The sequence below is a fragment of the Asparagus officinalis genome, chromosome 10, assembly GCF_001876935.1.
Source record: "Asparagus officinalis chromosome 10, Aspof.V1, whole genome shotgun sequence".
Classification (NCBI taxonomy): domain Eukaryota; kingdom Viridiplantae; phylum Streptophyta; class Magnoliopsida; order Asparagales; family Asparagaceae; genus Asparagus; species Asparagus officinalis.
Genome location: NC_033803.1, coordinates 59,426,826 through 59,431,458, shown reverse-complemented (window position 1 = coordinate 59,431,458; position 4,633 = coordinate 59,426,826). Strand labels below are relative to the sequence as shown.

Here is a 4,633-nt window from a genome sequence, read left to right as displayed (position 1 = left end):
TCCTGCTGCCGAAGAAGAGGTAAAAGTCGATCCTACTAATAAATCTAACGATGATGTCTTGGACTTTAGCTTGTTTATCAAGACACAAAAGTTATCTTGTTTAGTTTAAGAACCACCTTAAACCACTTCTACGCATTCGACGGAAGTATGAGTTCAATCATTACCAAAGGAGATCTTAAGGAAGTTAGCGAAGAAGTCACTAAATATAGGAAGCAGAACTGTAACATACAACAAATTTCTACAATCGAATTCATGATATCTTTGAAACAGATATAGTGAACCGTCATTCAACAACAGATCTCAAATCAATTTGGAGATCCAAAATATTTTGAAAATTCATTCCAGTCAACCGCAAACTTTCAAAAACTTTGATGGGGGTTCTGTAGACTGTCTAAAAACTACTGCAGATAGTTGATCCCCATCAAACACCAATGATGGTAGTTATAATTTGATGACTTCCATAATAACAATTCCATAATTAAATCAACAAATGAAGGCTACAATTAGAAGATTTTTATGTAGATCGAGAAAGTTATAATTCGACGACCTTCACAACAATCGATGGAAACTCTGATTCAACAGTCTTCATAGACAACTACGGGAGTTACAATCTGACGACTCCTACATTTTAAGGAGCTAAGGTGGAGATTACAAAATAATGATCTCTGCTAATGCCCTAATAAAAGAGATTAGAAGTCAACGATCTCTTTAAATTCCAAAACATAGAGTTTATTTTTGCACGAACACTGCGTTTTCAGCCTTAGGCACGTGCCCAACTCCGTGTTTTAGGTCTACGTAGAGTTCGGACCCAGAACGCTAGTTTTGACGTTTGACTCATTCAAATATGAGTTGAACGGTTCCAGAAACCGTTTTTCCCCATAATTTGAGGGATTCCGCCTACTTAGGAGCGGATTAAGGGGCAATTACATGCCTTAATCCCCTATAAATACGAGCAAACTCAATTGAGTTCAGGATTGACTTTTTGCATCAAAAAAATATCATATAAAGGGAGATCGGCGGCTGGATTTTTTGTCATTGGAGGACCTTTTAGACATCTTGGAGTATCTTTTGGCAACAAAAATCCTAAGAGATTTGGTACTTCGCTTATTAACCAATTTTTCAGTTCAAATTAACTCCTTTACATAGTTTAAACTCGCACGAAGTTTATAAACTCGTAAAGAGTTCTAACTAACTTGCCTCGCAAGTTTCATCAATTGTTCCAGTGAAATGAAGCGTTCAGATCGTCAACGAGAAGAAAACTCGACAGGAGTTTTGAGGGAGGCATCTCATCACTATCATGAAGAACCCAAATTAAACAAAGAGAAGGATCTCGGTTGACCCTTCACTCTTTTATAAATCGGAAAACCGATCGAGAAGATTTGTAATTTCTTTTTTAAGTCTGTTAGAGAGAAGTTGTATCGAGAGAATTGAAATTAATTTTTTTTTCTGAGCCTGTCAGAGAGAATAATACAAATTTAATTCTTAATTGTCTTCTTCGAATTTTCCTACCAAACAATAACATGGCCTAAAAATCTGACCTCGAATAACCAGAATTCACACTTGCTAAACCTAGCATACAACAAGTGCTCCCGCAAAGTCTATAGTACCAACCGTAAATACTGCTCATGCTCAGCATCCGACCTCGAATAAATAAGGATATCATTGATAAACACTATCACAAACTAGTCCAAATATGGACGAAAAACCCGATTCATCAAATCCATGAATACTACGGGTGCATTGGTCAGCCTAAATGGCATGACAAGAAACTCGAAAGACCCATATCGAGTCAGAAAGACGGTCTTGGGAACATCCATCTCCTGAACCCGCAACTGATGATAACCGAAACGAAGATCTATTTTTGAGAAACACTAGGCTCCCTGCAACTGGTCGAATAAATCATCTACTCTCGATAGTGGATACCTATTTTGGATAGTAACCTTGTTCAACTCGCGATAATCGATGCACAATCGCATGCTCCCGTCTTTCTTCTTCACGAAAAGGATCGGCACCCCCCACAAAGAATGACTCTAATGAATAAAACCCTGAGACAATAACTCATCTAACTGGATTTGGAGCTCCCTCATCTCAGCAGGCACCATATGATAAGGTGCTCAGGAAATCGATGCGGTGCCTAGCTGTAACTCTATACAAAACTCGATCTCTCTCACTAGAGGTAAATCTGGTATGTCCTGGAAGACATCCTGATACTCTGAGACTACTCGCGTCTCACTCAAATCTATGCCCCGATCCCGCAACATCACCTCCTCGACGTATGTCAGAAACGACTCCGCAATCTGGTTGCCCCGTAAGGTCGCTATCACCAACTCAGATCCATCACAAGCTCACATGCTAACTGTCTACGTAAAACAGTCGATATTCACATGATAAGAAGATAACCAATCCATACCAAGGATAACATCGAACTCAGACATATGCAACATGATCAAATCAATCACGAACTCAGAATTATCTAAGCTGACAACACAATTCCTACAAACACTCTCTAAAGAGACACCTCTCCCAAAGGAGTAGATACAGATAATGAAATATCTAACGGCTGCGCTACAAGCTGAAGTCTAACCATAAACTCATAGGAGATGAAGGAATGCGTAGCACCAAAATAAAAAAGAATATGTGTTGGAAAGGAGTTCACAAGGAACGTACCTTCCACCACGGTCTCGCTCGTGCCATGGTCGCGAGGAACAACTACATATACTCTACCAGTAGCCGAAAGCTGCTGTGCTATATCGCCTAGAACGTATGGGACTATCTGTCCCTGCTAGACCTCCGGAATAGCTCACACCTATCCCTCAATCCTCAGGACTGCTGGCGGTTGTAGGCGTCAAAAATTATCTAAAGGTTCCCGCATGTAGTTCGAAATGGAGAATGCGATGAATGCTATTATCCGAGTTAGAGAGGATTATCCAAGTCAAAGAGGGTCATCTGATGCTATAAAAAGAAGTGAAGGAATGCATGTGAAATGTCAAAATGTGTGAAACGACAAAGCAAATACAATCAGTAGGGCTCTAGAGTGACCCGCATGAAGAAGTAAAATTTTGACCATGATGAAATTTGAATCTGAAAAATCTCAAAAGACAAAAGTTGTATCTCTTTTCATCAGATTTTCAATGCATCTTGAATCACTTCATTCTAAGGTTGGACATGAGAATTAGATTCAAAATACCGAAGATAGTACAAACTGTCTTGGAAAATCCGAGTCACCTCAAAGTGACTCGAAAATTCCGAGTCATTTCGAAGTGACTCATGCCCAGGTCAGCTCCCGATGTGTTTTCTGATAAGATTAGCTTTTAGAACTCAATGGAGTCATCCATAAATATGTAGGGTTATCCTTAAACGTGTGGAAGCTGTTACACAATCGAAAATCCACCTAAACGAATAGTAACAGTTATTCTTCGATCCTATCCACAAACACGACATTTATAATCTATAAATACACCCCTAGCACCCTCATAAAGGTAGATCTGAAGGGAGCCATGAATTTCAGAGGAGCTAGGACGATGTTCTGACAAATTTGAGAGAGGCTAGCAAGATCTTGGCGAATTCATGTGCATAAAGCGTGGTTTCAAGAGATCTGAAACCCGTTCCACCATTCCTTGATATCACACTATGTTTTGATCTCAAGAAGAGTAGTAATCTCACTTTGTTGAGATTATTTACTTCTGTAATTATTTTCTTTGTGAAGCAAGAGCATTGATCTTTTATACCAATCAACCGGATCTGATCTGTAGCGATCCACGGATAGAGCCCAGCGCAGGCAAAGATCTCACGCAAGTATCAGGTGATAAACGTCCTCTGTGTGTGTTTCTAAAGAGTTATATATATTTTATTTTTATTGTGTAAGAAAGTCTTATAAAAAGACTAACTCTTTTGAACTTGTTGTAAACGACTGAAGTTGTAATGAGTTCTGTAATGAATAAAATAACTTTCGACGCAAAGACGCTGGTGACCACAGTGGGAGCCAACAGACTCGTCACCGAGGCTGTCATGTCAAAACCAAAAATTAATATCCCGGGTGATTCAACGGTCGAGTACGAGTTTGACGAAGCCAAGTTCGAGGAATATTTCTCTCGTCTTCATCAAAATCCTCCTCTCCCTGCAAGTGTGGAAAAATCTCATCTTTGAAAGAGGCGTATTCACCGAAGAAGGCTACAAGTGACTTCGTTTGCTATAACTCCTCTCCAATCAAGGAGTTGTTCAATCAAAGTACGCTAACTCTAACGAAGAGGGCTCACCAGAGTCGACGCCAACGCCAAGCTCGTCAAATCGCCAAGGCATTAGAACAAGTCAATGGGATTCGTTACTATGCAGACTGGGAGTTTAGGAAACATCAAGTAATCCAGCTGCCTCAACAACAATTTGTTGTCACTTCCTCTAAACCATTGACGGAAGGGTGGGTCCTTGTCAAAAGGACTTGTTCAACTCGAAGGGAACACATCCAAAAGGGCCGCACACATACTACATATGCGCGTGCCTTAGTACGAAAGGCGCAAGACATGAAGAAGGAGAAGGTGGCCAAAGAGCTGCCAAAGTCCCACCAAATCTGGGTGCCAAAGACCAAAACAACATGAAAGTCAAGTGCGAAGGCGGTAGGAGAAGGCCCTGGCAGCCG

At 40.4% G+C, this 4,633-nt stretch overlaps 1 pseudogene; it reads left to right on the top strand.

The window, feature by feature from the left end:
* The window catches only part of LOC109826780, an 860-nt pseudogene extending 584 nt beyond the window's left edge, over positions 1–276 (top strand).